Source organism: Phalacrocorax carbo, chromosome 23 (genome assembly GCF_963921805.1).
Source record: "Phalacrocorax carbo chromosome 23, bPhaCar2.1, whole genome shotgun sequence".
NCBI classification, from domain to species: domain Eukaryota; kingdom Metazoa; phylum Chordata; class Aves; order Suliformes; family Phalacrocoracidae; genus Phalacrocorax; species Phalacrocorax carbo.
In genome coordinates this window covers 5394789-5420683 of record NC_087535.1, presented here as the reverse complement: position 1 = coordinate 5420683, position 25895 = coordinate 5394789, and the positions used below count along the sequence as shown (strand labels likewise).

The window sequence follows — 25895 nt, the reverse complement described above, 5'->3', positions numbered from 1 at the left end:
AACTGGTGCTTTGCTTTATGTAATTTGTTTGTGAAGTGTTTATTTTTATAACAGATCATATTGTTGAACACATGGTTCTTAAAAACTACAAACTGATCCATGAGTTTAATATTGAGAAGTGGATGTTCATCTCTTGGGGGAGGCAGGATATGAAGATGTAAGCGGATGGATATTTAAAGGGACACTGTCACAAAATAGTTGCTGGCGTATGGGATATGTTAGTTTGGGGGACTCACAGCTGTATGTGCAAACTATATATGCTATATGTATATGATCAAATAGAAAATTTTCTCTCAACTTCGAATATTCTCCTACAAGGTCTGCTAATGAAACTAGGAAGCAAACCTAACTATTGCGTTCTTATTGTCCAAGGTGACTTTTTTTTTTAAAAAAGTACTGTGAGGAGCATAGAGCTCTGAAAGATGACAGTGTCCTTTCAAGACCTCCCCAAATCAAGTGTATCCTCGTTATAGACTTCCCACTTCAGTAGATGACTGGCATTTGAATGTCTTTTCATTGAACTCTTTATATTAAAAATGAAACACAAATATTTCTAAGTCTAGTCCAGTTCTCACCATGTGCTGACTCTGTGTATCAACCACTATTGGAGATGGCTCTCTAGACTGCCTGCCCCCTTCAGCCGCGGTGAATCGAGTGGGTCCATCGGTCTGAGCATGCTCGGTGTGACTGCAAACCACCATTGTGCATATGCTTTGTATATTGGGGCAAGGGTTTTTTATATATATATTTTGGGAGGGGTAGTGGGTGGGATGGAGGAATACTCAATCAGCTTAAGCCAGAATAATGTGTGTAAAAGCCCCTGAAGTATTTTGTGTGTGAGTGCGCGGGTGTGAGTGCGCGCATGGGAGTGTCTGACATCTTATTCCCTTTGTGTTCTGAAGATTTGTGAGTTTTACTCTTTTTTTTTTTTCTGCAGAAGCAATTGTTACAAAAAAAAATTGTAAATAAGAGCTACATAATTTTTTGTTTAACCATGAACATCATGTCACAGCAAACCCTGAATAATCTTTGAAGGTAGAGGAGGAGACTCCAGGTAGGGCCTTGGGCCTTTGGCTATCAGCAAGGCGTCGTTATATGGTATGCAATGAATATTTGTTTTGAGTATTTGCAATCCCCTGTTGAGCTTTTCAAAAAATCAGGCTCTTTGCAGTTCCCCTCTTCATCCCTTTTAATTTCTTTTTTTTTTATTTTGGTTTTTTTTTTTTTAATCTCAAGAGCAGACAGAAAAAGGGGCAGCTGCAAAGTGTTCCAGTGCTGCTGGCCCACGGTCGGCGCGGGTGTGCAGACGTGGCTGTCATCACTGGGCCCGATAGGGTTGGCGACTCTTGCAATACCTTGACAATACTGAGATCTACCGCATGGTACTAGGAGTTAAGTCTGAATGTAACATTAATGCTTTATTTAAAATAAAAGCAACACTTTTTTTTTTTAAGGGGTTGAAGTGAACATGACTGTTGACCATGTTCGTGAATTTATAGATGCAACATTCATTGGTAGAATTGTGTGATGGTCTTTTGTGCTACTTAATTTTACATATTCCAGTCTCTGTATGTACCTGCAAAGAAAGGAGAAAAAAAAAAAAAATAACAAAACCCTGCTTTGCTTTTATTGAAGGGTTCCCAGGACCGCATACCTGCTCCTGAGCTCTGTTTTAAGTATGTGTATCCTTCGCTTGTATTTTGTATTAAAAAAAACCCACAAGGAAAAAGAACCCTTTATTGTTCAGCATGTTGGAATTGTGTCCCCTCTTTTATTTTTCTCCTTTTTGGAATATATTAAGCAACTCATTCTTCTGTATCTTTTATTTTCTTTTGTAAACTTTTTGGTTTTGTTTAAAAATGGCTTTATAAAAGGGCTTTTATAACCCATAAACACGGCTTGTGTAATTTTTCTGCTCTTCAGAGGTATTCTTCTTCTGCGGTTGCTTTTTGTTTTGTGAACGTTAGTGAGATGTAAAAACGTGTTCATCTTTCACGATGTCTGATAGCTTTGGGATTCATTCCTTTGCAGAGCTCGTGATTTCTCTGAGGAGGGTAAGTCTGGCTTCGGCCAGAACAGTTTGCCGAGCGTGACCTTCCCATTACTACCTGTGGGCTGAGGGGAAGATTTAAGGAATGAAGTCACGTTGGCAGTAAAGAACACAATCCTTGGTTTCACAGGCTGCTCCACGAGGGAGTTGTGAGTTGAGGCTGTCAGGTACAAAACCAATTACAAAAATGGATGAGAAGGAGAGACAAAGCCTTTTCCATGTCCTCTTCACCTCCGTGAGCTTCCCCTCAGCAATTGACAGCCTTTCTGTTTGGCCATACGTGCCCCGGCAATGACGATAAATACGCAGCCTGTGCTTTGGGGGTGTCCTATGAAAGAGGACAGCTGCGATCGTCAGGAGCGCGTGCTAAATCCTCGTTCGCTGGGTGTCATTTCAAACGCAGAATTGACCCAGGTAGGGGTGGCTTTCTCGACGCGTTGTACCGTGCGCTGGAGGTTCTGGCGCATGGTGAGTTTGCACTTGTAAGAAATCCTTTACAGCAGATTTCATCTAATTTCCCACAGAATCTTCATTCTGACGCTGTTCAGTAGCAAGCTTCACAAGGCGTCTGCTGGCATTGTTCCATGCCCCAGGGTGTCACTTCGGGGTCCCCGCTCCGCGCTGTGCCAGCAGGGGGCGCGCCGCTCCCTGCGCCCGCACCCCGGGGTGCTGCAGCGCTGCGCTCCCGCGGCTCCGTCCTGCTCCGTCCTCGGCCGGGAGGGAAGGTGGCCTCGGCCTTTGTTGAAGGCTGTGCTAAATGAAGGTTGGCCAAGGGTGTTCCGTCGTGGCTGGCACGATAAATCGTCAATCTTGAAGTTACCTTTGGGTTCTGCTCGCTGTGTTTGTGTTCAAAGTTTAACTTTGTTTAAACCAAAGTTAGGGTTCTTCAGCCTGAACACCTGGAAGCATTTGTTTCTAATAGGGTTTAGGATGAAGCTCCTGCTGTGGGACCCTAAGACGCCTAGTTCTCATAAGGGTTTCATACAGCAAAACACTTATGGTTGTGACCTTCCTGAGCAAGTAATTTTGGTATGTCTTGTACAGATAGAAGTACGAGACGACAGACACAAGATCCCGGATGTTTATTGAAGGCCATAAGCTGGTGCCTGGCTGCAGATTCTGCTTCTCTACTTATTCTGTTTATTTTATTTCCATAGCATGGTAAATTGAGATTATGGTGACGTAGGTCTGTTTGGTGTTGGACAGTGATGCTCCAGGCTTCTGGAACGGAGCGCTTTAATAATGCAGCTGATGGCATTCCTCCCTCTTCTTTTTAAACATACCAGGCAATTAACCTTGACAGTTATTTCTACCTCACTACTGTAGCATCTGCAGATATATGCTGTGGTCTTGACATGGATGCTGTACCTGGAGCAGCTGCAGAGTTACCTTCAGGTACTGCTACACTACCTCAGTTTTGGGATTAAGTAGCAGTTAGCAGGTGGGGCACTTCTTTTGTCCCCAGAAATAAACCCTGCTTACTCCAAGAAATGGTGCAAGACTAGCAGGATCTGTGAACGCTTCTTCAAGAGCTGCTACTCTCCCCCACTGCTACCAGTCTCTGACTGTCCTATTAGTATACACAGCCTTTGGGTGCTTTTCTCCTCGGTACTGATCTTCTGAACCCAGTGGATTTACTGAGTGCTCAGTCCTGTTGGCAGATGCTATGCCAACATATCATAAAAGTTCCTGTTGGCTTTGTAGTAATATTTACAAGGAATTAATACCAGGAAAAAAAAATTGTTTTCCCATTTAATGGACGTCCATCTGAGAAGCGGACACACACAGGGTTTTGTTACTACAGTGAGCACTGCCAAACCAGGGGGATAAGATTTCCTTGGCAAAGAATACCAGCTGTCAAGTTTCAACAGAATTCTGCCTCAGGAATATCCTGTTTGTGTTTCTTTTGGTAGTATTTAGTTATGGGATGAAAATAAAGTCAAAAGGTGGAATTCAAGATTAGATCTGTTTTCTGCAGCACAGCTTATTTTGGCCCTATAGGTCGCCTTGAAAGAGTAAGTAAATGGGACGAAGTTGATTTAAAGAGCTGCTGTTCTGTTCTTGCCCATCTTGCATATCAAAGGCAACTTAGAAAATTTGTGGAAATGGAGAGATCTCCCAGAAAAGGCCCTGTACGTTTTAAAAGCATAGTTTTAGCTATAGTTTTGATGCAGCAAACCACAGTGTGAACAGGTTTTGGTCTTAATTCTTTCACTGGCATTTGGGGGGGGTGTCTATGTACCACGCAATGTAATAAATCAAGTATAGAAGGGTATCGCTAATAACCTAAACTCCTGCGGACTTGGTACAAAGGCTGTCGTGGGGGTGCAGGGGAAGGAGGGCGCAGAGCTCTGGAAGGTGTCTGGTCTGTGTCTGTTCATCGTGCGCAGGTTGGAAAGCACGAAGTGTCTGTAATGTCTGATAGGTTAGACTTGAATTAGATCTGGGAGTACTGCTTGTTAGCCCAGGATGTGGTTATGAACTAATACACATCTCCAGCTTCAGAGTTTTATGTAGACCAGGAAATGGTTTTGTGTGTGTTGGGGTTTTTTTCCTCTTTCCATAGATATAGGTCAAGTTCAAGTGCTGTTATCCCGCTGCGGGCAGCCGTCAGAATGCACTCTCCCCCATGAATGAAGACGACCAGGAAGGGGTAGTTCCTTTTTAAAATCAATGTTAAATTAAAGTCTCTAGGTCAAATGCAGCCCTTGGCCTTAAACCGTGGTTGCAGTTTGGTCTCCTGCATGTGCACATTTTCTGACAGAAAGCGGATGAAAACCGCCTTGTACAAAGTCAAAGCCCTTTCCCGTTCTTTTTGATAATATTTCATTTACTCTTCAAATCGATAGGTTTGGTTTTATACTCAAGGGTTTGCTTTATATTCGCTTGCAAATTCTGTACCTCGAAGAGAGACTGGTATTTTATTTGAATAATCTCATCTTTCAGGTTGAATAACGTTTGTGTTTTGAGTAGATAAGATAACGGTTCCAGCAGCAATAAATTTCCTGTTGTCACACTATCTTTTTTCCTTAAGCTTTTCTAACTAAGCAGCTGGCCTTGCGAGGAGGTTTTGGTTAGCATTATCAATTAGTGGCTTTCCTTAACAGTGGGGTCTGTTAGCTTTGTTAATTACAAACATTTTCAAACACTTTTGATAAATTGGAGTAGTTTATGTCTGAGAACTTCTGTCCTCTTCTTGTGAGATGAAGTTAGTACTGATTTTTTTTTTAAATTGGCTCTTTCTGCTTGTTTGTTTTTTTTTTTTAGATAAATGGTCTTCTGAAAGTTTCATAAAGATATTATTGTAGTCTCTCCTAAAGCATGCGCTGTGTTTCTGCTTCACTTCCTGAGAAATGAACGAAGGGAAGGAATAGTTTGAGTATAGTCCTAGTTATTATATAAAGCCATCGTTTCTCTCTCCCTAAACGGGCTTCTTTAATTTTACTTCACTGCTGATACAACAGTGCATTTGAAACAGTTCTTTCTGTTCCCAGAAACAGTTCAGTACATGGCTTTAAACTAAGAGGTGATACTTCTCAAAGACACTCCTCTAGGTCTCATATTTGGAAGTGACTCAGGTTCTTTCAGTCTCATTCACATTAAACTGTTTTTGCACCTTTAAATGCATAATAACCACTTAAGTGACTTTTTAAACACTTTTCCCGTTTCCTTCTTTTGTCAAGCAAGGGTGCCAAAAGGAAGAGAAATATCCTTGGGTGCAAGCCCTTGGTCTCACTCTTGCATTTCCTTCTCTCCACACCACCGAGGGCTTTTTAAGTGTAGAAGACTAAGTTGCAGAGTTTAACAACTTGCGTTACCTCTTATTTGATTTTCCCAAGTCAGTTAAACGCAAACACAAATATTTTTAACATAAATAGATCACTTTGAAAAAGAGAGCTGTTGTATGAGTGCTAAATATTGCTGGCTTGGCTCAGATCTAAGGTGAGCTTGCTGGGTATTTGTTTCTTTCCAGAAATAAATCTTCAGTCTGCTTTAAATTCATGGACTCTTCCTTCTGCTGGCCGGGTCTCTGCTGGACAGCTGTGCTGAGCGTAGGTGAGGACAGAATCTGAAGTGTTCTGAAGAGGGGCCCAAGCCATGTTGCAGCATGGGCCCTAAGACAATCTGGGGAAGAGAAACCCGCTCCCTTGACCCCTGGCAAACCTGACTGGCTGAAGGATAGCCCTCTCCCTCTTAGTATGGCTTCTCCAGATATGACTTCACGTAGATGCCACTGAAGCAGTAATCCATACGGCTGGAGAGAGCAGCTGAGACCGGTGCGTCAGACCAGCGCAGTGGGAAGCAGACTGTAGGCAATTATTCTCTTTGCACATTTGGACGTTTTAGTTCAAACCTAACGAGGAGACCAGTTCTCTGATCTGATGGTAGAACGTTGTTTTCATTAAAATAAAAATCCCTAAAACTGTAAATGCTTGAATGCATTGCGGACACCAAAACATAACCAAGCTTTAAACATAAACTCGGTCTATCTGCAGCATTGGCAGAATAGCTGTTGGCATAACCTTTTTTTTTTATTAAAAAAAAAGGCAGCTACCTCCTTTTCCTCGCTGCTATTGCAATGCTTCTCAAAACTTACTTTGTTCTCCAGGCTTTTCTCTGAAGTACGGGGACCTGCAACAAGGTGGGGGTGGGAAATGCCATCTCTAGGCATGTGTTGCGTCTGCTCTAGGGGGCTGTGCTTGCACGGCGGGTTAAGAACTTGTCAGCGTAGACAGTTTGTCCTGGTGTGTAGTGAGCGAGCCTTGGTAATAAACTTGGACTCAACTTGCTGCTAGTTACAGCACATTGCTCGTTGGTATGTATCTGAAGTTACCCTGACAAAAAAAAAAAAAGGGAAAGCTGGTTGAAACCAATGATTTCTGTTCTTGGGAATCTCCTCCGTGTAGCTGAGGAGCAGACTTGAGGCCAGACCCCGCAGCCCTACCCTTTTGCTACAGCTGAATGATAGAGAAGCTGCTCTCTTTGTAACTGGGGGTCGTGTGGTGGCAAAGTTGAGAAATGCTGGCTAAAAGTCAGGAAGAGGAGAAAGCACCTCAGGGAGATTTGTCGTCAGGAGGCTGACTCAGATGCTGTCTGAATCATGTGTCTTGTCTCTGTGCACAGCTGGAGCACTTTAAGATGTTCCTTCTGACTCTTACTGAGAAATGGTCGTGGCCTGTCAGCTGGTGACTTCTGAGCTGCCCTGCTGCAGAGGAGGCATGGTAGTGAGCAGTCCTGCCTTAATTCGGGTAGCAACGCTGTCCGAGCTTTTCCAGCTCTTAGGTTTAGGCTTCCGCAAGAGGAAAATTCCCCTATAAAAACCAAGGCAAGTGACAGCTAAATCCATGCCAGAAGAGGTTTCTTGGTTCTTTAAAAAAAGGGAATAAGGGGGTGGGGGGCGGGTTGTGGGTGATAATAGATCGTCCTCTGTAGCTGATCCCATTCTGACAGTGCTCATTACATCAGATTTGAGCACTCGCTCTACCATATGGAAGAAGGGGGGACTCTGTCTAAGACCGCTGCTGGGGAAAGTCTTGTTTGTGTGTCTTGACCCCAGGCAATTCTTCTGTTCTTCCTTTGTTAAACAAGTGATTTGTTGAATGCCGGTGACCCCTCAGTAAGCCTCCTGAGCTGCTGGGGCTGGGAGTGACACAGAATTGTCAATAATATTTGCGAGGGTTCATCATGGAACAATTTTTAGCATTCAGGTCAAAGTCGTCCCTGGGATTTAAGATAGTGAGGCTGATTAGGAGGTGAATTAATCGCAAAGTTATCAAGTAATCACTATTAATATTTTTTTATTCTGTTTGGGAATAGCAGAAGCAAAGGAGCTGATGCTTTGGCTGGTTCTAGAATACCTCCTTCCTGACTCCTGGCATTGCAAACAGCAATAAAAATATGAGAGAAGTGTGATACAGAAAGAAAAACAGCTTTTAGAGAGATTAAAGGGAGAGAAGGGCAAGACCTGTGGAGACACAGGAACCTGGGATGATGGTAAGCAACTGAGACAGCCATGTTTGCCCTGTTCTGTTGTGGGATTTGAATGAAAAGCTCTCGTTATTCTTCTGATAATCCCTTTTTTTTTTTTTAAACTAAGGAAATAGAATCCCCCAGTCCTACAGGATCACTTTCCTGCTTCTTTGCAGACTGGTGAACGGCCTCGTTATTCTCCATCTCTAGTTATCTCAACTCCTCTAAGGCAGGATTTACCATCCAGTAAAGATGCAGCTTATCTAACAGCTGCTCCCAACCAGCGCTCTGGGAAGGAGCGTAGCTTGGGTGTCTGTCTGTCTTCTGCAATCGCTTCCTGTCCGTACAGTACAAGCATTTCAGAATAAACATGCTGGGAAATACTTGTACTGTGTGCTGTAAACAAGGGTGCATGTTGTTTACCTGAAGCAAATATCTGCCTGTCAATTGTATAATGAAATAGTCAAGAAAAAGGAAATCTTAATCTTTTAAAGTTTCATAGATAATTAGTCTTGATCAATTCATTTGACAAGAAATTTCTTTTTCAGCAAATATGGCTAGGGTGGTTTCTGTAAATATAGTTGATTTGCTGTTTCAGGTTTCCTGCTTCATCCAACAATGATGAGTTGTGGCAGTTCTCTGCCTTCTTCATTACCACTCTTAACAGCTGAACCTGCCGGAGCAAATACCCCTGGAAATCCATTCATTCTGGCAGCATACACATCAATGCATAGTTCTTCACTTCACGGGTGGAGTTTGATCTCAGTTTATGCTGTAAAAATGTGTATTTAGACACCTGTAATTTCTTACAGCTCCTTCAGGCCGGGAGCTCGGGCCTTGTTCGGTACGGCAGGCTGAAAGCTAGCGCGTGGGTTTTGTGGCTGCGGGGTCTGTGGCGGCACGTGGTGTGCTGCCTGCGGGCGCGTGGACGTCCGCCTGGCTACTGCGCTAACAAACAGCATCTCGCAAGTCAGCTTGCAGCGATGCGAAGTGCAAGTGCTGAGTCTGTTATTGAGGCTGTCTGACTTCCTTGGCTAGAAGACACTTGTTCCTTTACTGGAGAGGCAATTCTTCCTCTCCGCCTGTGTGCTGCTATGTGGGCTGGGGGATTTTACAAGGCTTCAGGAGGGTGGAAATCAGAGGTCTGAGGGCTTTCCTTTTAGAAAATGATGATGCTTCAGAGCACATCGGCAGCTTTGCTTTAGAGTGGATGAGGCTTTCGTTCAAAATTAATTTCTCCCTGTTCAGATTGCTGCCATCCTCCCTTACTGGCTGCGATCGCTTGTCTTGAACGTCTCCTGCTGTCTCGCAGGGCAGTAGGTGCGCGGTGTCTTACAGCGTGAGCGCTGGCTCATGCTCGAGCCCCCCACTGCCCCATCTCCAGCAACGACTCTTTGATTGCAGATCCTACTGCACACCCACAGGAGGCCCGGAGCCTGAACTGTGTGTTGGGACCGCATCCCGAACTAGGATGCGAGGTAGTTAACTTCCCCTCTTGTTGGTTTTACCTCCATCTGTTCTATCTTCTCATATGATCTAGGCCTAGGACCACCTTTTTGTTTTCTGCTGGAACACCTGCTCCAGAAGTGCGCAAGCCTGTGATGGAGCCAAAGAATTATTCTGAAAGAATTGACTCTGGATTTTGCACAAAACGCTCTGGCAAAGCTGAGAACTGTCCTGCAGACAGCAGCGGCGCTTGCTGATGCAGAAGCTAAGGGCATCGACTGGAGGAGCTGTGGCTATGTGAGAGAAGCAGGGGTGGGAAGAAAGAAAATTGGAGCGGGGTAGAAAAGCCAAGGGCACCATCAGAACGAGTCTTGGGACACCTCAGTGTGAGCCCAGTGCTGTGGCATTAGGTACTCCCTAGAAGAAAGGGTTTGGATTTACAACCTAAGGCATTTCTCATTGTTTAGGCCCTGCTTTATTCAAGAAACTGGAACTTTTTATCTCCCTTTAAAAATAAGTAGAATTTCATTAAAGAAATGAGATGGCCCCCAAGTGGAACAGCGGCGAGACCTGCTTTTTCATCTAGTTGTCCTTGTTCCACAGGGACTTGTATTAGTAAGTGATTTTTCAGCCAAGGTCATCAGCCTCTTGCATACCAGGGCCCCTGGTTTCGTCTGTTACCTACCTAATGTCCCAGGGCCCCGTGGCCGGCGCTCCTGGCTGAAGCTGTCCTGGGAAATTGACTGGATGGCTCATGGGGTGCATCATTTGCAAGTGGCTGAGCAAATGTGTTGCAAGGAATGGCCTGGAGACTGAATGGGAGCTGACAGTTTCCTTGGCACCCGAACCAGAAAGAAATCCGTTGCTTTGTCTCTAGCTTAGCCAGAGCTAAAGGGGGACAAAGCGGAGAGTTGCTTTAAGTTGCAGGTACCAAACATGCACGGTGGGAAGGAGCTCAATCCATAGGCAGCTTTCTCTAACCAGATTTGAATCAAAATAGGCTGTTTTACAAGGAGGACCCTCAAATCTTATTCTCTGAGCTGGAAATCATAAACTGACCTTTGCCCCACGGCAATGTGACTCTTCATTTCATTGTAGTACAATGTACCCCCTTGGGGTAAGAGTGGGAAGGAAGTGGGCAAGATGCGTGTAATTACCTAACACTCTGGTGAGGAAAGCTTGAACTACATCAGAAGACAGTGGGACCCTTCCCAAGCGGGCATCTACCGGCTGTTGCTGAAGGCACTGGCCAGGAAGTTCTCCCCTCCCTCATTTGTAGCACTGAGGTGGGTGAGGAGTGATGAATTAGGGGAGGAGAGGCAGGGTGGTACCAGAGATGCACTGTATAGGCTGTAGAATAAGGTGATGCAAAGTGATCCTTATCTTTACAGTGGCCTTCCTACATTGGGCCTGGTTGTCCTTGGGGTGCAGAGGGTTAAAGAGCTCGCTGCGGCCAGAGGCCAGGTGCGGGGGCCAAGGCTGTGCAATGCAAAGGATTAAAGTTCACGGTAGCCAGAGGTTCAGAGAACTGGAGCCTGCGCTCCTGGAGTCTGTGGCTGCTGTCAGGCAGGGGACTGAAACAGAGCTGTGCTTCCTTCTTAGCTGGGGGAAATTCGGGCTTACCTGCATGCCGGAGGTGACAGCAAAAGGAGGGGAAAAATAAAAAGCGAAGCAACAGCAGGGGGAGAGGATTCAAGAGGATTTAGCAGAGCCGTTGTTTGGCTCCTCTCTAAGTTCCCCTTAGTGAAGCTGTTTGGATTTTGTGGTGCTGTTGTGGTTGGCTGTTTCTCCTTGTACATTCATAGCAAGGACATCCCTCCCTGCCAGGTTCTGCCGTGTCCTCCTGGCAGGGCAAGGGGCAACCACAGCTTGCGTGGCGGGTGACAGACGGTTCAAAACTCAGGCTCCATCCTGAAAGGCAGGGAAGGCAACTGTGCACGTGATGCTGTGTGGAGGGAAAGGAGGTTGGCTAGAAGAGGCAGAGGTTAAGAATGCAGCCAAGGGAGCAGCAGGGGGAATGCTAAAATGTTTGTCCTGCACTCTGTAAATATAGCAGATATGCCCAGATTTCAAACCCGGTTTAGCAACACTCATATACACACAGTTTCACGGACAGCTTCTTTCTTTCTGCGTCGCCTGCAGGGGCAGTAACGTTGATGCTAAGCTGCAAACAGTGGGAGCCGTTCCAGTATCAATAAGGATTTTGATGAGGGAGCAAGTTTGTTTGCTTGGCTGCAAAGGCCTTGGAATCCAGTAAGTGGTACACAGTGACCCCATCCTCCCTACCAAACAAGAAAATATCTGTAACCAAATCAACCCTTCTAATATGAGACAGGCTTTGCAGAGTCTCAAAAATCATGAGATTAAGTCTTGAGACTCCTGATTTAAAAAAAAAAAAAAAGAGGCAACAAAAACACCAAAAAACACCCACAACATTAATTGCCTTCTGGTTCTGACAGTTTATGGCCAATCATGTTTCCAAGCTTTTCTTTACAATGAAAAGATGTGGAAATGGATCTTTTTAAAAAGTAAAAGAAGGAAAAAAAGAAACCGGAAAAACGAACACCCACCCCCAAATCCATAATTCCAAGTGCTTTGAGACTAAATATCATGAAATTTATGGCAAAATAGGGGCAGGTAAAATTGTGCAAAGCCAGCATAATGCTTATATGTTACAGTGTCCCCCCTGCAGCCTTATAGGGAGACAAGCAGCTGCTTGCACCGTTAGTTGGCGATGACAGCGCTAAGCATGTAAACGCGTGGGACGTTGCAGCTTTGCTTCCTCTCTGACAACAAACCAAGAACGTGTGCTGTGCTCAGGAGCGAGCACCTTCCAGCTTGGCCGGAGGTAATGCCTCGACTGAGGAACCCCTACTGCCATGGAAAATGCGATTTCTGTAGTTTCCCTGTCCCAGATCCTCCCTCCTCACTTTTGCAGACCGTGGCAGCTGTTCCATGCACAAGAGCTGATTGGGTAACCCCACTGACATCCCTTGATTCTCCCTCAGCTGATGTGTTGGAGGACCCCTGGTGCACAGCAGAGCTGGCCCTCCTGGCCCCACGAAGTTCCTCTCATTGTGGTTAGAGGAGATACCCCCACTGTTGCGGGTACCCACCCACTCTCTCTCAGGTCTCGTGAGGGAGTTGAAATGCTCATTTTTGGCACCCCATGTTCTGAAAGTTTTAGCCTGGTGGCTTCTCCTGAAATGCTTGTGACAAAAATACATTTCCTGTTTAGAAAGAGAGCGAAGATAAGCCCTAAAGTGCAGCCGCCTGCTCTGGCTACCTCAAGCATAAACAGCCTGCGCAGCTGGGCGCTGCTTTTGTTTGTTCTAGCGGCTTTTTCTCTTTAAAGGTGCATTAGACACAATTATACAAAGTCCATCTTTTGGCAGCATCACTCGCGACTGGCACGAGAGGTTTGGGGCCGTCAGCTTGTCAGGAAAGATCCTTCTAAAAGCCTGAGTGTCCAGCATGAATTCCCACCTTTGTTCTCGAGGCAACAGCACTAAGCGCCACCAAAGTATGTTTCTACTTCGCATTTCTCTAACGCTTTTCCACCTTGGTATCTGAGTGCTCTGTAAATAGTCACTCCTAACCTCCCTGGGTGGGGTGCTGAGGACGGGTTTATTTTCTTGGCTTACAGAGAGCAAAAGGTTTGCATTGTGAGTCAGCAGACAGTCTGCAATCGAGTTCAGGACTAGTGTTTTCTGTAATTAAGCACAAAATGGGCTTAAAGCTACCTTTGGCCAAACGGGCTGTTGTGGCTTCCAGAGTAAATCAGAGTGTCCATGAAATCCCTCTGTGCAGCAAGATTAAGATCTGTAGAGTGGATCAGGACTGGGCATTCTCTCTCTGTAGCTGCAGAAGAAGTTTGCGCTGTCCCAGCGCACCCTGCGCCCACGGTAAAGCTGAGATGGTCTCCTGCTCTCTGGCTCCTTGTTTTATTTGCCACATGTGATGGTGCCTAACGCCTGTCAATATTCTAGCAGATACCATGACCTCCGCTTGGCCGGGTACACGAGATTTAGATAAAACCGGGGCAAATCTATGCTATGATCTAATCAGGCATGAGCAGCTGAGATGGCAGTTGACTCTTTTTTCCCCCTTCTGATAAATTAATCTAGTTTGCAGATGCCCGTGATGGCTCAATCCTGCAATGTGCTGAACCTTCTAGTCCTACTTCAGCAAAATTATTAGGTCCAGTTATAAGCCCAGGACTATAACCAGTAGCATAAACAATGTCAGGCTCTTATGGCCATGTTTAGGTACCCAAGTACACGGTCTAAATTTTCAGAGTGGCTGATTCCACAGAAGATCCCACTGGGCCCTTGGCAAAGTGCTTCTGGGGGCCAGGTCTGGGATCCTCGTAGCTGTCAGCATGGAGCCCTGCAACAGGAAAAGGTATAAGGTGCTCTGAAATCTGGGTCGCTGGAAGAGGAACACACAAGGCGGCTTGGGAAACGTCTGGTCTTTCCACACTCCGGTCTTGCTCAGTTGTAGGGAGTTGTCATCTGGTAGATGTGAGCTCTGTAAAGCTGTAGCGGAAGGAAGGAGTACCTGAGCAGGGAGGAGCAGACATTCCACCAGCGCGGGGCTGTATTTTACCTCCCGTGGCGACACACGCATCTTCTTTCCCTCTGGTAACATTTATGAAGTGACCGCGGAAGGCCTCAGCTCGGCCCTGCCGGCAAGCACCTGTGTTCTGGAAGCAGGCACTCAAACGCTGCGCAGGTGCAGGGGAAAAGCCGCCCTTGCAGCTGGCCCTGCTGTGGTGGGGACCGTGAAACTCAAATTTGTGGCTGCTCACAGCTATGCAAGTGCTGTCCCTGATGTGCTGCCGCCTTAGGCTCTCTTGCATATTCTGGCTGTAACTTCAGTGCTTATTCCTCCAGAGGGGAGTAATTTTTGTTCTTGTTTTCTTCTTTATCTATGCAGGACTAATACCTTTCTGTCGGCTTAGAAAAAAGCATGACCTTGTCCCAAAGAACTTCACCACCACAAGCACGAAGCAGTAAAGGAAAGCAGTGGTGTTATGGAGGGGAAGGGGCGAAAGTTGTGCCAAGAACAGCTCAGGGTTCCCTCTGCGTTCCTTGTACCAGCTACTTGTACAAGATGTAGCAGTTCAGCACGGAGCTAGTCCTGTACAACAGAAGCCAGGTGAGATAAAGGCATACTTTAAGCTAAGTGTGAAAACGCCTTGCCTGAAGAGGGGGGAACTAGAGCTGTGTTAACCTGCAGCTGGAAGCCACGAATGCTTTCCACGGAGGGGCAGAGCGTCTCGCTGGAACTTGAAGAGATTATTGCAGTAAAGATACATCGCACCCGACCGGAGCCTTTATCAACAAGTTGCCAAGTGCTTGTCAGGGTGTGTAATTACTGTTATCACAGTGTAATTAAAGGGAAAATGAGCTGGAGAGACTGAAATATTTGAGTAGCACCTAACTTTTACAGTGCGTCGAAAAGAAATTTTTCAGGGCTGTTGGTCATATGCAGTAGGAATTTAAGTGAAGCATGAATGAACTAGTATTTGGTGTAGCAGAATATCAGTTGTCCTAATCTGCAGTGTCGTGACTCAGAATCTCATCTTCCATTAAGACACAGTTAAACCCACTTTCTGTCTGGTAAATCTAGAAAATGTGAGCTGCCCATTAGCGACACAGGTTTCCCCACCTCTGGTCTTGACCACCACTTCTGGGAGGCACAACAAACCCTGCCTGTCTCCAGGAGGTATCGGCTCTTTGCTGCTGGTACAAACTGTCAATGGTAATCTATCGCATAACTTTTGAGAGTAACCAGCAAGACTGTCTGTGACCTGCCCCGTCTCCTGTCGTTAGATAGGTGATACGTGGAGCTGCTGTTTTGTTCTCCGACTTGCAAAGCTCCGCAGAACTCCCAGCCTGTTGAAACGGCGCCAGTGTGCTGCGGCGTCCAGTGAAACGAGCGGTGCCTCCTCTTAGGCACGGTCCAGAAGTACCCACCACCACAGCCTGCAATTTCTTTTTTTTAAACTGGCTGCTTGTGCCTGAACCAAGATCACACAGTGAGTCAGAGTCAGAGCTGGGAATAGATGATAGGGAAGCTGATGTTCATGCTGTGAATCTAACCCCTGAGCCTTGCAACGCTGAGCTTGAGCTCAGCGTAGGCAACAGCGTTTGGGATCTACCTCGTGAGAGTCACTTGCTCCCATGCAAAAGAGGGGGGTGCAAAAAGCAGCACTAATAGTTATTTAATTGCTTGTGAACTTCCCTGATTAGAAAACAGGGGCGCTTCACCCAGATTTGGACTCCAACACTACCAGCTTCAGTCGTAGCCTAGCTCTTCAGTTGGGTTTTGGTGTGGTTGGTTTTTTTTTCCTTTTTTTAGTGAGTTCCTAGCTGCATCTGCCAAAAACCTTTTTGTTTGCAGGAAACAGCAGTGTCATTTCTCCTTGTCAGCCACCCCAGCGAGTGAATTCTCATCAGTTCAAGTGATAGCGAATGCAGGTGCTTCTCTGCTTTTTCCATGTATGGTGAGTCCTTTCAGCAAACTTTGGGAGGGAACAGCTGCTCACAGCAAAAACAAGACTATCCTGCTAATCCAAGCTGAAATGTGACATGGAAATGGGATTTTTGACCTTGAGAGGTGTGAAGTTGCTCAAAGGAGGGACCCTGTGAAGGGTAAAAAATTAGATCTTTATAATGCTTCTGCAGCTAGTAGAGCTGGATGAATACATTGCAAAACAGAGGGCTAAATCTTTAAACAGTACAAACTAGCAGAAGCCTTTTGGTGTCCTATCAGCTGAAGAACTGACCCGAGCATTTGCAAACATTAATTTAAGAACAGCTGTTCTTGTCAACTGCATTCTTGCCTCATTTTTCCTCCCCTCCGCTTATGAGCGTTCGCACAAAAAAAGGTAGTTGTTGGTGCAGATGTTTAAGGAAGGCTGTTCTTTCTAAGGGCTCTCATCTCGAGGGCTGTGTGTATGAATAAGAGCATTCATTTTTCCTCAACTCCTGGTGCCTTTGGGCTAGCGTTAGGCAAGTTAGATACCGATATAATGGCTTGATCTCTCCGTATAAGCATATATATATTCTGTCTCTCTTCCTGCACGCACACACCATGTGATTTTAAGCAGTCATCTACCATGAATAATGTCCAGGGGCCAGGTCACAAGCTTCCCATAGCATGGAATCCATTTGCATACAATCCAAGTAATTACAAGTAATGAATAGATTAGTAAAAACCAAACAAAACAAGAAAACTGTTCATACTGTGGGGAATTCTCGAGCAGAAAGAAGTGTGGGGGGGGGATTTTTCTTTTCTTAAAAGACTAAAAGGCAAGTTATTTGCGGTGGGTGACTCTGTCCCCCGCTGCCCGGGGGGGTGGCAGCGGCGGGGGGGGGGGGGGGGGGGGGGGGGGTTCGGCCGGGGTGTCCCGCGGGGGAGGGGGCTGCTCCCCCCGCCGGGGGGGGGGACACTCGGGGACACCGGGGCGGCGGAGCCCCCCCCCCCCCGGCCCCGCTCCGCCCGCGGCAGCGCATGCTCCCTGCCGGGCCCCAACCTGCCCATTTAAACGGCGGCGGAGGCGCGGGCGCGGCGGCGGGGCCGGGCTGAGCCCCCCGGCTGCCCCCCGAGGTAGGGCTGGGGGCGAGGGGGTGGCGGTGGGGGGCGTGGGTGCGTGGGCGGGCACCCTAAGGCTCCGTGTCGCGATACAGCGCGGGGTTGGGGGGATGCGGCTGCCCAAGTTTGCAGCGGGAGCGGCTCCCCCGGGGCCCCGCGTCCGGGGGGCGCGGGGGGGGGGGGGGGGCTCAGCGCGGCACTTGCCGCTCCCAGGCGAGGAGAGGCAGCGCTGCTCCGCCGCGTCCCGGCCGGGGACGGTGGCTGCGCTCGGAGGGGGCGGCGGCGGGCTCGGCTGCGGTCCTGCCGATGCTCCCTGCGATCCGGCTTGGCTGTGGGAAAACGCGTCCCGTCCCCCCCCTCCGCCGGCCGTGAGGGAGCCGGGCGGCTGCAGGTGGGCAGGGTGGGCAGCGCTGCCCGCTGCACCTCCGCGGGCCGCCCCCAGCCCTGCCAGCGCGGGGATGGGGCTGAGATTTCCCCCGTGCTTTTTCATCGTTAACAGAGACATCCGCTGCGACCGAGGTCGCTTTAAAGGTTTTTGAACGGGAAAAAGAGTTTGGGAAGCGTGATGTGACCGCGGACTTCCAGAAATCCTGAAGGCTTGTGGGGACAGGTCAGTGAATCCTTAGATTCAAAGGAAGCAGCGCTTGACAAAGGGAAGTTTTCACGGCACCTACTTGTAAGCTCTGCTTAGCTCCGCTGCCAGGTTAACCTGTCTCCCCTCCGGCGGTAGTCGGAGCTTGAGGAGCCTGTCTTCTTAAAAGTGGTACCTAAATGTCATAATGTGGGTATTCCATAGATCACGGCCTTGGGCATGACTAGAGACTTTGGTCGTAAAACGCCTTAGTTGTTTATGGTAAACATAAACTAAAAGACTAATTTGTCTTCCTGCTGATGACAGCTTTAGGAGGGAGAGAAAAGCACTAGAATAAACTAATACTTTTAGGCTGGTGCTGGCCAGACTTGGCAAGATACGTGATTTTCGTGTGTGTGTTTAAAAAAAAAAAAAGTTGGAAGGGAAATGTGTCAGGAACAGCTTTCCTGGTCCTCACCTAGACCTGCCAGAGTCACGAGCAGCGCAGAGAAAGTGGCCAGGCTCAAACCATATCCCAGTCTGGCACTGTTCTATTCTAGATGTGGGTTCAAGAGAGCAGCGTTTGTATGTGTAACGTGAGAATAACCAGAAATTTATAGAAATAGAACATGAATTAGAACTTCAAAGGTACCCAAATGACCTGGGCGTTGAAGTCATGCAGGCACTCCTGAAAAACGTGTACCAGCCTTTAAACGTTTTCTATTATTCACCCTACCTGCAATTTTCTGTTTTGTTTTGTTGGTTTTTTTTTTTTAAATATGTGATGCTACCTGGACTTTCTTGCATCACCCGTAGCTGCTACCCTTCCACTCGGCAGGGAGTGGCTGGGGTGGCAGAGCCAGGAATGCCAGATTCCCAGCCCTGTGCTTGGATTCCAGGCAGTGCCTTAACTCTGGAACTTATTACCACAAAACATCGTGGAAGCCAAGAGTGCTTGGCTTATGGGATTTAAGAAAAGGATTAGAAATTTGATATGGATAGCAAGAATCTCTTGAATTAATAGCAAATTAAATGAGAGCTTTACAAGGGATATAAATCCCGTATTTCAGGGCATAAACCAATCTTAGGATTTAGTAGGAAACTTCTCCTTGTAGGGAGATTTTTCTTGCGCTGTCTGCTGGCGGGTGTATTCCCCTACAGCCCGTTACGTAGGTAGCCTGTGCAGTGTCGTCTGTGAGAGCATCTTGACTTCTTGAGAAGGTTCCAGTTAAAGTACCTGAACCTCAGGGTGTTTCCCAACATCGAGCTGTTGCTAGAAGGCCCAAGCCGCATGGCTTTGTGTAGAAGCTGCCTAGAGATAACAGTTACGTTATCTGTGAGCAAAGCAGTAGCCTTACAGACTCTAAGATTGTCCTCGCTGCAATATGAGAGAGTAATAGTAGATGCTACAGCATACTCTGGACCAACTTCACCGGCAGCATCTTTTTGAAGGTGCACAGTCAATTCTTGTTGGCAGTGAGAAATGCTGTATCCATCGTGTGAGAAGCTGAAATCGCTGGACTGATCACCGAGATAGAAAATACAGCCTTTGGACTGCTTTATCTTTGCCAGAGTCCCTAGAAAATATGGATGTGTAGTGTAAACTCTTGCTAACCTTTTCCCCAAACTGTTTATTTCGCTGGAGCACTCAAGTGGCAATGTTGGGGGGGGAAGGGTGTATTGTTTTTGTTTTTTCCCCAAGTTACACATCTCTGCTCTTTGACTAAAGCCTCCATATGGAGTTTAGGGTGGTGGCTGGACTCTTGTGGCGTGTGGCATTGTGAGTGCATGCTCTTAAACATAAAAAAAATAAGCTTAGGTGCCCACTTTGGTAATGAGGCTGCTAGTAGAAGCTTTGTTCAGAGCATGGACCAAAAAAGCTGGTCCTAAAAGCGTCAAATCCATCGAAGTGACAGGGCAAAAACTGCTCTTTGAACATAACTGCGTGGGTCTCCTTGCATGTCTTTTTCCAAAGCCTCTCTGGAAATATTAGCCTGTGTGGAGCGTGCCTGCGGCACTCTGAAAACCTTAACCCAGAGCCCTTTGTGTTGGACCCACAAGGAGCCCTGAGGGTTTGCAAATTACTTCTGAGGAATGTACAAAAGCAAAGGAAGGCAAACATCGATGCTCTGTAAAAGTAGTCTTTATACATGGTATTTCTTATCTACTAGATTATATTAGTCTCAGACTCTGGCTTCCATAGTTTTGGTTTGATTGAAGCTGCCTATTAGTCCGTTAGGTCTGGTACCAGGCTGGACTAGGAGCTTGCTTAAATGACAAGAGAAAGCACACAAAAGGCATTATAAAGTAATTTGCTGATGGTCTTTCTCGATGGCTGTATACTCTTGGGCAGTTTAAGCGTGTTTTATCCATGGCAGTGGATACAGTACTAATGGAGTCCTCTGACTTTAGTCTCTCCAGAGTCAGACCGCTTAAGCCAGACCACTTTTGTCACAGTGGGGTTGCAGAGCTTTTCAGACGCGCTATGAGAGGTGTGAGTAACATCTGTTTGTGTTTATCCTCCACCTTTCTCTGTGCTGGAGCAGTTCATCCAAGGAGTATCTTGTTTTGGTAATCGACTGTTTGGGGTTTTCTTTAATGTGTGCGTTGCCATCTCCGTATCTCAGCTAAGGCAGCATCAAAGCAAAAGACCCATTGAGTGAAAGTTGTGGAGGTTTGTGCTGGATTCAAGGCTACGAGGGAGCAGAAGCAAACGGACTAGAGGGATGGGAGGAGGGCAGCTGCAGGTAGTGGTAGGGGTGACCAGGCAATAATAGTTGTAAAGCCTTTTACCTCAGGAGAAGGATGGATGGATGGATGGATGGATGGATGGATGGATGGATGGATGGATGGATGGACAGAAGTGAGATGGTGTGCGGAGGGATACGCACAAAAACCAAGAAGAGTTATATCTGGCGAATCTCTGTTCGCTTACGCTGTTGCAAATAATTCCATCATATGATCATGGTTTCTGCAGGAGGTGGGGCGCAGTCAGCATAAGACAGATAATTTTAACTAAAACTAAGCCTAGACAGTCAACCTGTGGAGTCTTGTGATCCTTCGGCGTGCAGTTAAACCCATGATCGAGGTTGTGCTATGAGTGGAGCAAGGGAGTCATGAGAAGCTTGTGAGCAGCTGTCAGCTATTTTCAATGTTGACTTGATTTCTGAATACTCGATATCAGACATCAAAGCTATCCATGTGAAAACAGCAACCCTAGGGCTCAGCTAAGAAAGGGGACAGAGACCCTCATGGAGGAATCCTTGCTTTTAAAAAACAGGGAAACTTTAAAGCAGTCTCTGCAAGGTGGCCGAGCAATGTATGTGCTCGCAGAAGCCTGCCTGTAAGCATGGATCTGCGTAACGTAAAGGAAATCTTGCACTCACCGCAAACGAAAGAATAGGAAGATAGTAAACCAAAGGATTATTTTTGCAGTTCTGTGCCCTGATGTGTGTGTTGTTCAGCCAGACCGCTTTTATCTCTGTCTAAGACTAACAATATGTTGGATCTATATAGCCCTTGAAACCTGTTCTATTTCTTGTGCTGCTGTTGCTCCTCGCTGCTGTAAGGATCCAAGTCTGATCTTGTATTAAAGATCTGCAGAAGGTTGTTGATGTGTCCGCCAACTAAGCTATCGAGTTGCTTGTTCAAAAAACATACCTAAGTGGAACTATAAAGTCACCATTTTACTATTATTATTATTATTATTTGTATGCATGCTGTTCCTTGGAGGTCCTCAAATTTGTGCCCTTCGTCCTTGTTTTCATATCCTAAAGTATCAGTTCCTCTTGCAGTTCAAAAATATTTGTTTAACATTTTGCCAGCCTGCATAAGAGGAGAAACAGACCCCTGTGAATATTGTCTGGCAAAATAAGAAATGTAATGTAGGAATGTGGTCCCAATGGCTTCTTTGTCTCCGTGCTGGAGGGCGGCTGGAACACACACAGGAATAACAGGTGCTTGACTTACAGCTCTGAACAGTTTTTCTTTCTCCATGTATGTGCACTGAAATAAACTGCTGCTGGTCCAGATCGTAAGGACCTGACCCTGTGTTACATCCAGGGAAGCCTTGTTTGAATAACACATGAGATCAGCTCTGTGGATTTCTGAAAGAGCCAGCTTCTGGTGACTTGCAGATGAATTATCATAATTACCAGGTTTTGAATACTCAGAAGGTGTAAGGATGGCCTCTGGCAAAATAATGAGGTTTATTTGAAAAGAGAAACTTGAAACAATGATGGGCATTGGGTTTGGTTTGTGAGGTCTAAGGTTTTTCTCTTCAATCAAGGGAGCAGATATTTTTCCACCTTCATTTTGTTGGAAGCTGAAGTTCTCCTTGGTTTGTCTCTGGGAGCTAGGACTTCAAGAAAAATACAGGTATAATGAGTGCAGTGACTCAAATCCATGCAAGTTGTCAGCACTCAAAAAACATTAATATTCTTGCAGAGCAGGCTAGAGCCACCTTCAGGAATGGTGTGTGCATAGTTGTGGATAACATCTAAATCTCGCTTTAGATTTATGGGTTAAGACTTTTGGTGAAATGGTGCATGCAATAAAATCAGTGGATCACATTTTCTTTACCAGACATTAGGAGCGATTCCTGCTGGGATCTGACCTGCTACCTCAAGGAAACTGAGGTGGTGGTCAAACCTCAAATCCAGCGCTCTTCTGCCATCTTCTTCTGCTTCCACGTTAGGAGCAATGGGCAGAAATGGCTCTTCAGTTAGATTTGAAGTGGATGTAAGCGTACTTGCTCAGTTCTCTGTCCTCTCTGCACAGAGACCAAAATCCTCTATGTTCTTCTGGAACCCATGCGTGAGTTCCCTGCCGGTGATTTCATGCTTTTCCTATCAGCTGTACTGGGCTGTACTCTGCCTCTGGAGAAGCATCTGCTGCTGCTCCAGGGTGTTATGCTGCTCTCTTCCCTCCGCCCAGGGCTGCAGGGCCACTTCTGTTGTGATCTTCTGTTTGGAGAGGGGGTACCCAAAGCGTTTTGGGGATCTACAAGACCTGAGCTGAAGCTGCTGTTGCTGAGCATCCTCTGGTAGTGCTCTCCCTGCCCGTGCGGTGTACTGGTTATCGCTGTGCTACCTTGGTCTGCATTCTGGAGCAAATTCTCCCTTTGCTTAGATCTGTGCAAACAGAGTACAGGATTGTTCTGGTCACAGAGAGAGCTTCCTTGTAGGTCTGTGGCGAGAGGCAGTTCATAAGTACAAAGAGATGGAGCACAAAGGAACAATGAGATGACAGTGGCTTTCCAAGGCAGCAGTCTGTGCGTACCAGGTACTGGCTCTTGGCGTGACAGGGGAGGGCTTTGTGCGGGCACTGTTGCTGCTGGACTCCAGAGGTGCGTTTGGGAATGCTTATGACAAACGACTCCTGTGTGCGAGGGGCGGTGGGAGCAGCTGGAGCAATGCTAGAACAAAAGGCTGCTGTGCTACAGCCAAGGCCGCCTGAGCAATTAATGGGCCTGGAAGGGTGGCTTTTCATGAGAATTGACTAAAGCTAGGTTTAGGAGAGTGGCTAAATGTAGTCTGGAGAGGGGTCTGACCATGCATATCAAAAGGAGAGCATGGGAATTACACAGGGGATAACTGGAGGGAGGGAGGGAAGGAAGGAAGGACGCTTCCCAGCTATTTAATCTCTTAGCCCATGGATATTGTTTCAGGGGAAATTCTTGCAACCTCCCTGCTTGAGATCCATCCATCCAGACTGGACAAATCACTGGAGAATGTGCTGCTGGGAGCAGTCCTGCAGCAGCCCCAGGGAAGATGATTCAACAGGGCCTCTTTCATCTTTGATTTCTGTGAACACAGTCTACATTTGTGCTGCCCCCAGATACTCCCATTCATCACTGTCTGTGGCCAATGTTGATAGCAGCGTATAAGCCTTTTGGGCAAGAGCAGGGAATGCTAGCTATCCCCTCTGCTAACAGAAGAGTGTAACCCAGGCTAGTTAGCACATGCTGATGCACAGCCAGAGTGGCCCCGGCCGGTGCTGGTGATAAGCCCTTCCCCGGCTCTTACTGGGCAAAGCCAGCACCGTGCCTGCCTGAGGTGTCCTGGCTCTTTGCCCAAGGCAGCCCAGAGCATGTTGCAGGAATATCAGAGGCCTTTCTGCTTCATTTGTAGCTCACTGAACTTTACTCCAGTAAATATGGGCAAGAGAGAGCCCAGCGTGGGGAAAAAATCCTGCCTCTACTCTGAGTCAGAAGTGCACGAACTTTCATTTATCTCTGCCATTACAGCAGACTTTTTCAGCAAGCACTAAGTAACTTCAGCACTCAGACCACTTTCCCGCCTGTCCTCCTTGATAGATGCAGCCTGTGCTCTGTGTCAGAGCAAGAAACCAACCATGTGCAAACAAAAAGCCTGAGCACCCCTGCACAGAGGGCTCTGCAAAATCCAGGGAGCTTTGAACTTGAACTCCATGCTTAATTACTAAAAAGCTAATAATTTAGGACTGATATTCTTCCCAGGGCTCAAAATAGAAGTTAGGTTCCTGTTTGTACGGAGAGATGGGGTGGGGAGTGAGAGGGGTGGTAAAAATGCCTTGCTCCCTTTGCCTCCTGTAGAAACGGCAGCTTTGAGCCTTGTCTTTTCAAAAGCAGAAGACTCCCCTTCCAGGTTCTCCGTGCTGCTGTGTGAACGGCTACAGCTTAGTGTTAAACCCCTGCATGTTCGGAGTCTGTAACACATAAACTGAGAGTGAGAATGGGGAAAGGAAAAGGCTTCTTAAGTTTCCCATACAGATCTTCCAGTGAAACTTATCTGTCTTAAATAATAAAATCTGATTGCTTTTTATCTTTGCCGTTATCCAGCCAATTTCAGGCGGAAGTAAAATCATAAAATCTCATGGTTTCAGGCCCAGGCCTCATGACCGGTCTGTCATGGTAAGGAAAACGATCTCCAACGGTGATCCGAGGGCCCTCCTTAGCACAGGGAGGTCGGTGGGCTGCAGGCAGAGGTCAGGGCTTGTGCACAGTTTTGCTACCCCAGGCACACAAAACTGCAGTTCTTACAAGAAAGATCTCAGGACTGATACGTGAGTTTTGACCTTAATGTGCCCCAGAGAAATGCTGTCATTCCCTGCACACGTGCTCTTCACCTGTCCCTTTGGCAGGGGGTGCTGGCCCATGGCTGCAGCGACAGAAGGTGCCTTACTGGCAGTCTGGCATATCAGCATAAGCTCAACTCCACTGGCCGCTGGAGGCAAGAGGGTGGACTGGGAACGTGTGGCTGGAGAGCCAGCAGGCAGGGTGGAACTGGTACCTCTGCCTGAGGGACAGCGAGGTCTTACAGCAGCCTCTAGTCCAAAGTATTAGGAGAGTTTTGCTTTATTCCTTCCCCCTTCGAATTTGTCCACCGTGGGTGGCTGCCTGTTCCACATCCGTTCTTGCACCGGCTCTGATATGAGCAGTTGCACGATCTCTTCTCAGAGCAGGGGGGTAAAACCCGGCCGTTCCCAGGAGAGCTGTGGGCTGGTGCCCAGCTCGCTTGCCTCTCATGCGCTCAGGGTCTGCTGTGACTGATGGGGGTTCTGTACTCACAGCTGTCTTGGGGCTATTCCTCACGCTGCAAAGGCTCTTTGTCTCATTCAAAGCCATGACCTCATTTTAGAGACAGAAAACAGAGAGGGAGAAACCCACCAACCTGCCAGCGGAGGTCAAAGGGCTTGCTGAGAGATATGTTAGCATCAAACTTCTCCGGCAGGGACACAAATAACTGGAATTGCAGACCAGAAAATTACCATGAAAAAATGGACTAACTACCATGTGATTACAAAAGAGCCCATTAGTTCTGTGTGTGTCTAGGTTTCAAAGTATATCCTTTGAGGAAGAGCATGAGGTCACGCTCCCAAAACTTTAAGCACAAGGGGCTGTATAAGTCTGTGCCTGTTGCTCTCCGAGGACTGCCATCCGTGGAGTTTTAGCCAGTTGCTTTCCTCCCTCTTTCCTAGGCACGGACCTCGGCAAACGTGACTTCTGGCAAAATGAGGGAAGGTTAGATTTCAGTGTTAGGTGGCAGCAGCTCCTGCTGTGGTTGGATTTGTCAGATCCCTCGCTCCTACTTTATAATCAGCCTGTTGAGGTACTGTTTGGGCTAACGAACACCCCTTCAACCCTCCTGACGGGGCTCGACAGTTTGTTTCTGCAGCGCCCCTGGCCGCCGCGGGCCCAGGATCCCTGGCTGATGGTCTGGATTTGCAGTCTCACATGTCAGTGCCAGCCGTGGCCTTTGTTCGGGCCCCTGGTTT

General features: G+C 47.1%; 1 protein-coding gene across 5 annotated transcripts in view; it reads left to right on the top strand.

Moving 5' to 3' along the window:
• Window positions 1-7474: 7474 nt before the first annotated feature.
• Window positions 7475-25895, top strand: part of SLC45A3 (solute carrier family 45 member 3) — a 40940-nt gene continuing 22519 nt past the window's right edge. Inside the window, exons 1-6 of one of the 5 annotated variants that reach the window (XM_064472360.1) lie at window positions 11303-11719; window positions 12159-12314; window positions 12862-12989; window positions 14405-14626; window positions 15304-15509; window positions 15875-15977. The gene's annotated coding sequence lies outside the window, so the exon portion shown is untranslated. Of the gene's footprint in view, window positions 8045-11302; window positions 11720-12158; window positions 12315-12861; window positions 12990-14404; window positions 15510-15874; window positions 15978-16984; window positions 17084-17567; window positions 17679-25895 lie in introns of those variants that run through there. The other 4 variants (XM_064472359.1, XM_064472362.1, XM_064472363.1 and 1 more) reach the window with 4 other exon arrangements.